The sequence below is a fragment of the Ambystoma mexicanum genome, chromosome 2q (genome assembly GCF_040938575.1).
Source record: "Ambystoma mexicanum isolate Mex_15411 chromosome 2q, UKY_AmexF1_1, whole genome shotgun sequence".
Lineage (NCBI taxonomy): Eukaryota > Metazoa > Chordata > Amphibia > Caudata > Ambystomatidae > Ambystoma > Ambystoma mexicanum.
Window position 1 is genome coordinate 896,085,237 of NC_090924.1, and position 13,740 is coordinate 896,098,976.

Below are 13,740 nucleotides of genomic sequence, written 5' to 3' on the forward strand. Positions count from 1 at the left end.
TACGTGGGCATTTACCTTGGACTGGCACCAGCAGTATACTCACACATAGTTATTGACAAAATACCTAGAAACCGTAGGTACCATAAAAATATATTTCATATTTTTGCTCATCATCAGACTTGATTACATGACGCTGTATCTACATTATATCATGTTTTTGAAGGATTTTATTTTATCCTTCTAATCCCCAAACGATTTCACTGGATATTTGTCTTTCTCCTTGAACAAATTATCATTTTCAGGGTGATTGAAATAAGATGTAAGTGTGAATTGCCTCAATAACACATTAATTATGGGTTTTGCTGTTTTTGCTTCTTGCATGATTATGGGCCTCCCGGAGTTACCAAACGTGGTATTCCATTTTAATAGCGCACGGGTTACCGTCATAGTAAGAGGTCAAATACTTATTTATTTAACTGCAATTTTTCACTCCATCTAATAAGCTTTACAACCTTGTTTGTGAGCTGAAGGGAATCATAAGCACTTCTTTTCAATGTAGCAAAACTGTTTTTGACTTAGCTGCTTTCACAGATAACAAATAGTGCATATCACCTATTTAGCAATGAACTCTGCTTCAAGTCCGAAGGCTCGTGGAGCGATCTAACCTTTTAACGGTGGTGCATTTGTGATATATTATTGTATTCACATATCTGCTCATTTATGTATGTATTTATTTGCATGTGTTTTGTAAGGAGTTGGTTTGCAGGGGTTTTAGTTTTTGTGAAATAGAATTGTTCTGAGTTTCTTCCTGAATGCATGGTGTGTGTTGGTGACGCTGATCTTCATTGGAATACTATTTCAAAGTTTTGGTGACAGTGAAGCGCAGGTCTCCCCAACTGGCATGGTTTGTGGGTAGGTGAGTTGAAGGTGGTTACTAAATCCTAGTTTTCCGCTGGGCAGTAATGGGTGATCTTGTTGCAAAGGTACAATGGGTGCAAGCCTGTTATGCCATGGTAACCTTTCACCGCCAAACTATGGTGATCCTGTGTTTAGGCAATAGAAGAGCAACCCAAACGAAATCCATGGTATCCAGTGATAATGTCACCTGGGAAAACGTTGCCCGGGGGCGACATTTCCTCAAATTTGCACTCCCACAAAAATCAAGCATTTCCAAAAATATTCTAGGAGTCGAGTTAGAATAGACAAATTACCTAACCTAGAATATGTGGGTGGGGGGGCTTTTAGGGGTGCAGGTTAAAGATTGCCTACTTGTTGGCTCTTTCCCAGGGGACATTATCATGTGGAACCAAATCCATGTGTTGCTCTAGAGACCTAGAGCCTCACTGCAAGTTTGGTGGTACCGGTTAGGACGATACCAGATACAGAGATGTCAATGTTTGAATTTATCTTTTTTCATAATGATATTGGATAAGTCATAAACATAATACCATAGTCTAATAGTACATATTAACTAAGTATTAAACATTGTATACAACAATTAAACAATCAATTTTGATAAAATAAGGTATTAGTGAATTAACTACTTTGATAAATAAATGGTAATAAAGGTAAACAAATAACAATACATACCTGACACAAGACAGCACAGAAACACGAGGAAAAGGGGTGCGTGCACAGGGATTAAGACAATTACATAAGTAGATTCATGGAGGTTTGGTTACATTAGAGTTACGGTCCAAACGTTGGATCCGAGCGATAGGAGGATTGTAGTTAAAGAATTCGATAAAAGGAGCCTGTTTTAATTCAAATTTATGTAATTGGTGAGAGTGAGTTGCAATACAAAATTCAGTTCAATGCACATGAGACTCCACCATTCATTAATGTTTAGATTTTCTGAATCTTTCCAATGCTTTAGAATATCTTTTGAATAATTTATAGAGAAAGTATAATACATCGGTTTAATAAGATAGGGGATTTGATAAGATTTAAATCTGATGTGCCCAAAGAATTAATTAGAATATGTTCAAGTGTAAGAGGGCTCTAAAAATAAATATCATTTGCAAAATAACTCAGATTGGAACCAAAACGAGTTGACAAAATTACACTCATAAATCATAAGTTCAAACGAAGCACCCGCATTAGTACAAGTTGAAAGGTAACTCTTGATATGTACTGTGAAGTAAAAAATGCTTGATGCATAACAAAGAATATTGGCTGTGTTACACTTGCTGCAACACTGGTTTTGGAAACATAATACATATTTTTTCCCAACAGTCAATAGGAATATTGAAAGAGCCATCTGCTTCCCATGCCATCTTAAATTTAGACTTTTCCCCTGGTTTGTTATGTAACATCATATGTTTATGTGAAACATGCTCTAATAGAAGTAGACTTTCGGCTACTAACATGGGGTCAAAGTTAACGCATGCAGAAATGTCACAAGATGCATGTGACAAAAACAGGATCTGGAAAACCAGAAAGAACTCATGCAGTATTTACCGATACCTCCAAAAATAATTATAATACACAAATCAAAAATGTACCTTCTGCAAAAAGAGGCCAGTAACAACTGATGCACTGGTTCAGTCGATCATCTCCAAAATGATAGAAAGGGCCCAGCAAACATTACGCAACAGAAGGTGGGGCCCCGTCACTCCACAGTACAGTGATATACATCCTTTTGAGGGCAGGAACCACAGCACATCCGGGGAAAGAAGGCCCTACAAGGCAGGAACAATTTGTAGAGGCCACCCAAACCCAAGTTTAGACTGTCCCCATAGGCACTAATAGACCCCCAAAACCATAATACTGTATGGTTAAGTACATCATCATGTATGTGCTGCAGCTCATCGAGGGGAACTTAGAACGTCAAATTAATATATGCAGAGACATATTCTACTCAGGTATGTGGCTGTCTTACATTATTGTGACCCATTCCACAAGTTAGTTGGCATATTTCATGGCATGTTCCAACCCACATTTTCACATGTGCTTGCCATGGGAGTGTGTGACTTCCTTCGACATGTCTGCACACATGCACTACGTACTAACGTGTGCTTCTATCGACTTGCCCAATTCCCTAACATGATAGATGCCCTGGACTAAAAACATGATCCATTGGTGACACTGCATGAGAGAAAGCAGGTGTCTAGATGACCTGCAATGCAGCCCTTAAGCCATGATACTTCACAAGAGCACCCTTCCAGTCTGTGTGGCCACACACAGTGGCAGGGGTCAAGTCCTAAAAATTAAAAGTGGAGGGACTCATTGACAAACGCAATGGGATGTGACGTCGCCAGAAATTAGCATATCACAGTGAAATATTCACATTTAATTAAATTGGCTTTGCATAACCACCCAAATTGCATAGGGCGAATTGCATTTGGCTTTCATACAATCAACACACACACAAAACCAAGAGAGGATATTTTCTTCTTATAGTGTTTTTGAAAACGTTAAAAGGTGTGAAATGTTAGCAACTCCAAGAACCAATACAAATGTTTTCCTGGAAGTTGCAGTAGTGAAATGGGACATTTCACCTTTAGTTGTTTATTCTTCATAGGGCTTTAATGCAGTGGTGAAGTGTCTGGTCTGCAATTCTGATGAATGTGTTTCGATCGCTGAGGTCGACTTCAATTCATAAATTCAAAGAGGACATTCAATGTTGCTCATTTTAGCTAGGGGGGGCTGAGTCCACCCTCTGAGAGAAGTGGGTGGACTCCATCCACCCGCGTGTACCCTAGACTTGAGCCCTGCACAATGGACAACAGACATCTCTATTAGGTAAACAATGGACCCATTCATGGAAGTGGGAGAAAAAGTAGCAAAAGCTCAATTACCCCTCTTTTTGTCCGCCTTGCACAGGGATCAGGGACCAAGGGATTTTTTGATAGATATATTTCTTATCTATCTAGGAGTCGCATAAAGACTTATCATTGTTCAGAGAGCGTTCAAAGTAAAAAACACAATATTTTAATAAGTTAGGTTACACACTTCTATAAATGGTCGGTGCTTTCCACAAGGCACCTCCAGACTTTAGAAACAAATTAGAACACATAAAATTAAAAAGGCCAGCAAAAACACACACATATTCTATTCTTGGTGTCTAAGGTTAGTAAAGTGACGATTCTTATGAAACACCTTTCCAAATCAATTGTTTAAATTTCTTATTCTGTTTGGGGAAACCAAAACATTAAATGCGCAGCATGAGAATTTTAACGCTGCAGAAAAAACACATCTCTTTTTGTGTCAGGATGTCTACATATGTTTCGGCACACAATTTGCATCAACACCATTCCTGGTGTTCTGCTGCTCTAGTTGTGGCCCTCTTCAGGACAGGATGCTGTTTTTTAGATTGACATAGATTCAGAAAACCCCAGGTATTCACTTTATTTTCCAATGCTTTGTATTCTTTTATGGTCGGACTCAAGTTTTTGATTTTTGTTGTAAAGGACACAGCGAAGTCACTCCTTATTTTTCGTGTGTCGTCATGCAATAAATTCCTTCTCTATTATTTTTGCTTCAAACCAAAGTTGGTCTTTACATCGAGATACTTCAGACTTTGGACCTGGTAGTTTAATATCCAAGTCCTCTGATTTCGGTTACGCGCTGGATCTTGTGATCGCTGCACGTTTGTGCTGTGAATGATTTTTCAAAGGTATCGTCTATTTCTTTTCTTTAGTTGACCTTTTGAGAAATTCCGCAGGTCAGTCTTCCTTGTTCACCGTGCAGCTCCTCTTAGTATTCGCGCCGGGAACCGACTTCGATCTTCCATTTATAGAAGTGTGTAACCTAACTTATTAAAATATTGTGTTTTTTACTTTGAACGCTCTCTGGACAATGGTAAGTCTTTATGCAACTCCTAGATAGATAAGAAATATATCTATCAAAAAATCCCTTGGTCCCTGTTGCCTGTGCAAGGCGGACAAAAAGAGGGGTAATTGAGCTTTTGCTACTTTTTCTCTCAGAATTTAGTCCCGTTGTTAGCTCAATCCCCCTTAACAAAAAATAGGGACTCACCCTTTTTGTATACCCATTCATGGAAGTGTCAGGGTATAAAGGGAGATTAAGGGGGATAAGGGAGAGGCGTTGTCCAACGTGAAGTTGTAGAATCACATCCATCACTACCGTATGCTAGGCCCTGTAATTACCTCAAAAGATGTGTATGATAGGAAACAAAATGTATGCAAACATTGACAATAATAGGTGATGCAGAATGTGCCCTCCTACCCTGGCTTCAGACAACATTACACAAATTGCAGAGAACAGAAAAGTGCACCAACATCAGAACTCAATGTAGCATTGAGAGAGCGTTTGGACTGCTCAAGACCAGATACTGGTGCCAACAATTAAATGGCAGAGTACTGATGTATGTGCCACAAATGGTTGTGCACCTTGTGATAAACCGCTGCATTTTACACAACATATGCATCGAGAGACATGTGCCCTTGCCTACCCATGAGAAGCTCATTCCAGACAGAGGAAGAAGAGGAAGTTGCACATGCAGGGTGACCCGACTGGGATGAGCATGATGGGTGATGGCCAGACCATGTTATGTTATGTTATGTAATCTTATAAAGCGCAGAGTCGCCCAAAGGCATCATGGCGCTGGAGAGGGCGGAGCCCACGAGAGGCAGAGAAAGCACAAAAACAAGTCTATCAGACTAAGAACAAAACCGTTTTTAGAGCCTTTCGAAAAAACAGATGATTAGTTAGTAGCTTCAGTGATGGAGGGAATTCCAGAGCTGAGCAGCAGCAACAGAGAACGCCTGCTCCCCCCCACCGAGTGAGTGGAAAAGATGGCACAGAGAGCAGCCCAGAGGCAGCAGACCGCAGGCGGCGGTTGGGAAAATAGTGTACAAACCTAGAGCGCAGGTATTCCGCTCCCTGGTCATGGAGAGCGCAGTGCACAATGCACAAAGACTTGAACTGAATGTGCGGGCCACCGGGATCCAGTGTAAAGAGGGCAGCACGGAGGTAATATGGGCCCCATATGGAGAGCCAGTTGCCACCCGAGCCACCATGTTTTGGAGGAGTTGCAACCAACCTACCAGCCCCTTAGGCTGGGCCACATAGAGGCAGTTGCAATAATCTGATTTGCTCATAATCATGGCGCCTACTACAGGGGGGCGAAGTGTGCTCGGGATCAGATGGAGGGTCCTTTGCAATATTTTCAACTGAAGATGGCCTGTCTGGCAGACCGCTGATATCTGAGCTGCCATTGACAAGTTGTTCGTCATACGGATACCCACAGGTTTTTGACCTTGGTTGAGGACAACGGGAGTGGACCAAGAGAAAGGGGCCAGAAAGAGGAAATCCAAAGTGAAGGAACGGAAGGGGATCCTACCATCATCCCCTCTGTTTTGTCCCCATTCAGCTTCAACCATTTGTGGCCCATCCACTCACTCACGGCTGCCAGGCACTTGTTCAAGCATGCCGACGCCTCAGCCTGATCAAGATCGAGACGTATCAGCAGCTGGGTACCGTCGGCATACGAATAGCACCTGACACTGAGGGAGCAGATGAGGCACACTAACAGTAAGATGCAGATATTAAACAGAATGGGAGGCAAAGCAGATCCCTGAGGGACACTGCAGCTGAGGTGACAGGCCTTAGAGGTAAACGGAGGAAGAGGGAGAGTTTGAGACCTATCTGACAGAAAAGAAACAAACCAGGCAAGTGGCTGACCCTAAACCCCAATCTGGCCCATGAGACAGAGGTTGGTGGACAGTTTCTTCTGACTTCTGGTTGGAAGGTCATATTGGTAATATCAGCAAAAGTGTTGTTTTTCCCTCTAAGTCAGCCTGGATTGAGGACCTACGCAAAAAGTCTCTGTTGGAGAAGGTGATTATATCTAAGCAGAAGAAAATGAATTTATATGAAGGAATATGGGGGAGTTTTTAGGAGTTGGTGTGATTTCTGGACCTATATTTCGTTCTCCTGGCCTGCTGGCTTGTATTGTTGTATTGTAAGTAAGTTAAGAAAGTAATGGTGTCCTCACTCTGCCCATGTGGATGTACAAACCGCGGTAATGGGTTGCCTACCACTCTGAGATTGTCATAATGTAACATGTTTTTTTTTACAAGCAAATTGTTTTCATACCCATTTATTGGTACACATTTTTTCATATCAGTATACCCAAATCAGAACACTCGGGCACCTCAGCCCATCCCAATCAATCATCCCCCAACATACCCCACCAACCACCTATGCAGCATCAATTCTGACACACCTATGCACCCCAACCCTCTGACTGAATCTGCTCCAACACACCTCTCCAACCTCACACTCACCCACAGAATCAATTTCAACATACACACCCATCCCTAACAGACATGGTGCCTCATTCCGAGGCTGGCGCTATCCATGGAGTAAATAGCACCATGGTAAGCAACCATGGAGCTATTTACTCCATGGAAATCCGGCATGGTGAATGGAGTAATTACCGGTCCATTCCAAGGTTGGAGGGACCGGTAATTCCCCATTCACCATACCGGTTCCCCATCCCCATTCCTGCCCCCATAGGGCTCAAGGGGAATGGGGAAGGAGTAAATTACGGCACTGTAAATTACGGTGCCGTAATTTACTCCAAGGTCCCTTTGCGGGTTGGATTTTTAACGCCTGCTAAAAGCAGGCGTTAAATGCCAACCCGCAAAAGGGAACTCGGAATATGGTGGTAAGTGTTAACGGTCACCGTTGCCATTAACGGTGACCGTTAACCCTTACCGCCAGCCTCGGAATGAGGCCCATGCTCTTTCTCTACCTGGTGGGCTTAAGGTTTGATTGGAGGTGAGGCAGTCATGATGACATTCAAGAACGACTCCAGAGAAGAGAGGTGTAGCTGATGTGGATGGCTTAAATGACCACAGATGTTAGGTGGATGGGTGATGGCTCCACTATCTCCAGTATGCCAGACAAGATCTTGAATTCATGATGTGATGTCTCCTTGGCCATCCTCATCTCGCTTTCAAGTCTGATTGCTTTGGCCAGATCATAATTTGAGGCACTCTGAAAGCAATTATTCTGGCCCATCATTTCCTCCAGGCCTGTGCTTGCATTCTAAGTATGGACTGACATCTGCCTTGTGGCAAAATCCTCTTTGCGGTCCTGCCTCTCTCTATTCCTCTGAGACACTTGAGTATTGCCTCATTTACATCATCCAGGACCATTACCTGTCTCGTTTCCCGTGACCCGAGGGCCTGGCAAGACATCTGCACCCTGGCCCCATTTACCCACCGAATGACAGTAATTATCAAAATGTGTGTCAACATCAATATCATTCCAATAAGTATTCTGGAGAGCCATCTTGGATGGGAGCACTGACAGACATTTCCCTTTCATCTACGATGTTCAGTAATACCAGTTCCCCTAATTCGATGTGCCTCATACTCCCTCTTACTATTCTTCTGGTGCCAGGCAGGTGTCCACAGATTCTATGTTAATAAGTGGCTGAGCAGGCTGGACTGGGGTCTTTCATAAACTCTCTTTCTGAACACTACTTACTCGTGGTGGTCTAGGGTGCAGAAGTGGTTGTGGTGGTGCTTCGGTCACTGCTGCCTGATGATGGCCTGATGGCCTGGTGTTTGAAGTGTTTCGGTGGTAGCTGTTTCCTCCCAATCACTAGAGATTTCTTGTGTTGGGGATAGAAGTGACATGTGGTCAGTCACATCACACCAAAGTGCTGAATAGGTGCATACAGTAAATTGATCTTCATGACTGGCAGTAGTCAACTTCTTATATAGTAGTGGGCATAAGAACTCCCCGTACCAGACGTCTATCATGACATGCATTTTCGCTGTTTTTATTTTGTATTAAATAAATATGGTTTATAGTAAACCTTTATACATTAAAACATCACTCATCAATACAACTGATATGAATTTACATGGTTGTGATTATTCATCAACATAAAAATAATTCTTATTACACACCAATCTAACAATATAACCTAAAAATATTCATCAAATATAAAATTAATACCACACTACATATGACCATTGGGTTTCCTTGTCTCAACATACGTCAATACGGACTACAATGATCTAAAACCATCAATAAGATATTCACCAAGTAATTGGTATACTCCCTTTATAAAGTGCACAAGTGCAATAATAATGTGTTTGCTAGTTCCTTTAAACAAGGAGACCCATAATGTTTCAGCATAGTGAACTGTTATATGCGATATAAGTTTCTGTAGCCATCAATCTCTAAGCAGCCTTACTTCCTGACATTCCGTAATCAGGTGTTTCCAAGACTCATTTTTGCTCTTACATAAACGAAACTGTTGGTCCTCATGGGCAGGCCCTTCCCTGGGACCCGCTGCATCTAAAGTACACAAGATCCTGCAATCTGAAACAACAATAAGTAGGCTGGTAACTTATTCAATTGTATGTTGACTTGTTTGTAATGGTCATATGTCCTATATGTCTGTATAATGGGCCTCATTACACGGATGACGGAGAACCATGGCGCTATTAGCGCCATGGTTCATGCCGGTAAAATACCGGCACCGCCTTGGCGGAAAGGGAAATTACTGCCCCATTCCAAGGTTGGCGGGGCGGTAATTCCCCCTTCCACCATTGCCCTTCCCCATTCCCATTTTTGCCCCATAGGGCATAATGGGAATGGGGAAGGCGCTAATTGCGGTACCGCAAATTGTGCTACCGTAATTAGCTCCCTGGGTCCCTTTGCGGGTTGGTTTTTAACGCCTGCAAAAAGCAGGCGTTAAATCCCCCAACCCGCAAAGGGACCTCGTAGTAAGGCGGTAAGGATTTACCGGTACCGGTATTTTACTGGTACCGGTAAATCCTTACCGCCATCTGTGTAATGAGGCCCAATGTTGCATTGGTAACACAGTCCCACATTTTGACCTTCCTTTTGACCAGATTGGGATTACAGAATAGCTCATCAACAGAAAACCCAACATTTCTCAAAGCTATTAAACAGAGTACAGTTTGGTTATAGCAGCGGATGTTCCCACTTGACATATATTACCAAGATCTTCAAATAAGGATTGTTTAACAGGTCGCAAGATCGTATTTAATAACATCAACTTTTTATGACGATCAAGTCCAAGGATTGCGACCCAAGCTCAACTCTAAAGAATGCAATTGGTAAGGACCCAGGGAGACAAAGGCAATGCTTCCACATTAAGCCCTCCATCCTATTTAGAGAGTACTTCCTAGGAATGTATAGTACTTCAAGACCATGTGTAGGTGTCTGTATAATTTTAACCTTGTAATAGTCGAGAAGTGGGCGCAGTGTATAAGCACAATATTTAATACAATATATATTTTGCTTATTTGCACGGGCAGATGTATAAGCTTACCATGAAGTCTCTCTATCATTTTTCCAGGCATCCGAGCAGAGTATAATGGAAATCCTAGGTAGACAACTTTGTGGAATCCTTGAGTGGGGTAATCAGAATGTCTAGTAACCCCTCAGGAATACCCCACCCATGCAACATATTCCATAGCAAAGGTCGAACAACATAATGGAATGCAGAAGTGAGGTTGATGCATGTCAGAATCACAAAAGGCACTTTGCTGTAATGAATTGACAAGTATGATAATAATCATCTTTATTGTGATTAGTTCAAATTGAACTTTACCCAAATACTTTTAGTCAATCGAACAATTTGCTATCAAAAATCATAAAATCACTTCAATTATAAAGTATAAAAGCATAAAACCAACTTCAGCATACTATATCACACATACCTACATAGCTAGACATTTCAGCTTTAAATTTCATCTCAATGTTCAAAAGTTAAGTTATCAAAAGTTATATAAAACTTTACAAATCATTTAAAACATTCAATTCAATTCATAACGAACCACCAGGTCATTGATAGCGTGCAATCAAAGCCCTTAGAAAGGTTAAAATGGTATTACTTGCGAGTACCTTGGCCTGATGTAACAGCCTAGGCAGACAACAGTTTCATCACCTGGAGCCAGACCCGGTGTAGGGCAATTTACGAGGAAATAGAGCCTATGGTGAGATAATAATCCCAAAAGGACTCAGATAAAATAGCCTCATACCTATGGACCAGGCTTCTAAGGATACACATATATGTAGGACCCATTCCAACACATTGAGTCAACAGATGCCTAGCTGTTTCAATCTTTTCTGGCAATTTACTAATGCGACAGAAGCGGGCCTGCGCATCTATGCCCATCTGAGGTCTGCCTACAGCCAGTAATGATAATTGATTTGACCGAAGCTTTAGTATAAATTGTCTTATAGCAGGATCTGGTCACAATAGCAGGTAAGGCTGTGTCCTCCTGTAGTGATGAACCTCATGGGACAAAGCTTCATATCCCTTTAACCTTGAAAGATGGGAATAGTTTTACACCAATCACAACTGTTAAATCTCCTCACAAATTCCTTTTTCAAATGTATATAGGGGGTACCTCTACTGAAATCTGGAATCCAATTGATTTCAGACACGATGGCTTGATTCAGAGTCTTATAATTAATACCCCTATATGCAGCTTCCCTGTCAAAGCTTTCACCCACGCCTGCTTGCATTTTGTGCTGGATCTGGCTTTTATGTACAAGCAGCCTCTGGCCTGGAGGGCCATTCCCCTTAAAAAGGTCAGCCCAAGTTCCAAGCGTATGTATTCGATTGGGCACAAAGGGCTTATTCCCAACACTTTGCGGCAAAAGACGCCATCTATTGAGTATCCAGCATGATTTTTGCAAACGTGCATACCTGGCGGGTGAGTTGTTTGCTCTTCTACTTTTATTGTTGATTAGCTGATTGTAATCAGGCACTGCATGTATCACCAACCCCAGGTAAGGATAATACTGAGCATAGTTAATAGTACCAAGCAGTGTATCCATACTGCTACTATTAACCTTCTTTATTGATATCACCAGAATGCTAGTCTTCTCCAATGTATGATTCAGCCAAATCATGCTGCCGAGCATAAACTGCAAGTTCCTCATGCCGGTGAAGGTACGGTCAAACATGACCAGGTCATCCGCATATAGCATTCCAACGATTGGTACCTCACCAATCTTTGGGGGACAATTTGCTTTGAGGAGCAGGCTTGATAACAGGTTGGCTAGGTATACTTTAAACAACCTTGGGGAGGCAATAAACAACCTTGTTTGACTCCCTTGTTTATACGTGTCGATGCTGTAACCGTTCCTTCATTGTCTAACCTCTCCCTTGCCCAATTGTCACTGTGAAGAAGTATCAATATGTGCAGAAGCCAACCGGGGCACTCCAGTTTCCTAAATTTAGACCACAGTGTATGCCTATTCACTTGGTCAAATGCACTTCTAAAATGCACAAATGTGACATACAGTGTAGTATCAGTCTTACTACAAGTGGTCTGTGTCAGGGAGTCCAGTGCTCTGATTTAATGAATAGTCCCCGATCCTGGACGGAAACCAGTCTGAAATGGGTGGAGTACTTGTATGCGTCCACCCATTTCTGCAACTCTTTCGATACCAACGTGGCAAAGAGTTTGCCTGTAAAGTCCAGCATGGACAGCAGTCTGTAGTTGTTAACATTTGTCCGCTCTCCTTTCTTATAAATGGGTATGAAGACAGACTGCTACCATGAAGTCGGTGCCCTTCTTTCTCTGCACACGTGAACAAACAAGATAAGCAGGACGTGCACCTAATTTTCTGGATCGCTCATAATAACTGCATTGGCAAAGCCTTAGGGCCTGGTGCTCTTGGTTTCTTAGGTTTTTCTATAGCGGCCACCAATATCTTCCAGCTCATAGTCAGTGGCCAAGCCACTTCTGTCCTAATGATCGCTCGGGGGGGGGGGCTGCAGGATCAAACAATTTGGAAGTGATGTAAAGACTCAATTCAGCCCATGATATTGGGTTAATGATTTTATTTAACTTTACACCACGAGCTATGGTAATTATTTTCCATATTTCACCTGTGTCTCGAGTCTTAAGGACTTGGACAAAGCGCTGCCACTCTGACTTTGGAATCAAGGACTGGTGTTACTTTAAACAAGACCGATATTCTCTTTTTATGGTTGTAGTTTTGCCAAGCACCATCAGCGAAAGGCCATGAGGTTTATCTTGTGCTAATAAAGTACGAATGGCCCTACGTTTCTTGCGCTTGCGATCACGTAGCTTTATGTCAAACACTTTGCTTGGCCTTGTATTACTGGACATTGTAGGATTTCTGGTACATGCCCCCTGTAATGTGTGCCAACTGGTGAAGCCAATCTTCTATTTCTTTGGCATTTTTACCTTTGTTCCTTTTCCAGTCAAATCGACCCCATTGAAAAAACGTGGCACATAATATAGCTATTTTGATCTGATTCCAACTAACACAGTTTGCCGCGTGGATGGGCGTCAGATCACTGTACTGTACTGAATTCATTAAAGACTGCTTTAAGGGAGATCACCTGCTCCAAAAGACAGTCCAAGGTGGCTTTTTTCACCCCTACCGATCATGTAGGTCCACCGGAACAATCACCCGATGTCCGTCAGATTAAGCAGGGACAAACTCCATTCCTGCAAGTAGCAAAGCCACTGTTTCCACTTAGCATTGGAAATTTTATGAGGCACATCACAATATTCAACCACATTGTTATACACTGCACCTCCTGCCTTGTCCACACATTTAGCATTCCAGTCTCCACATACTATTATCGCATTATTAGCTGCTAGATCCGCCCATTGCAACACAATTTGGTCGAGACTATCAAACATTTCTTCTGTGGCAGTGGTACCCAGTGGGTCATATATATTTACAATCCACATGTGTTGCTGTACTCATCCCAAAACGCTACAGGTCTCGACTGCCAAAACACTGCCACCAGGAGCACTTGTGGAGACCAGGTTAGGATTAACCTGCCGC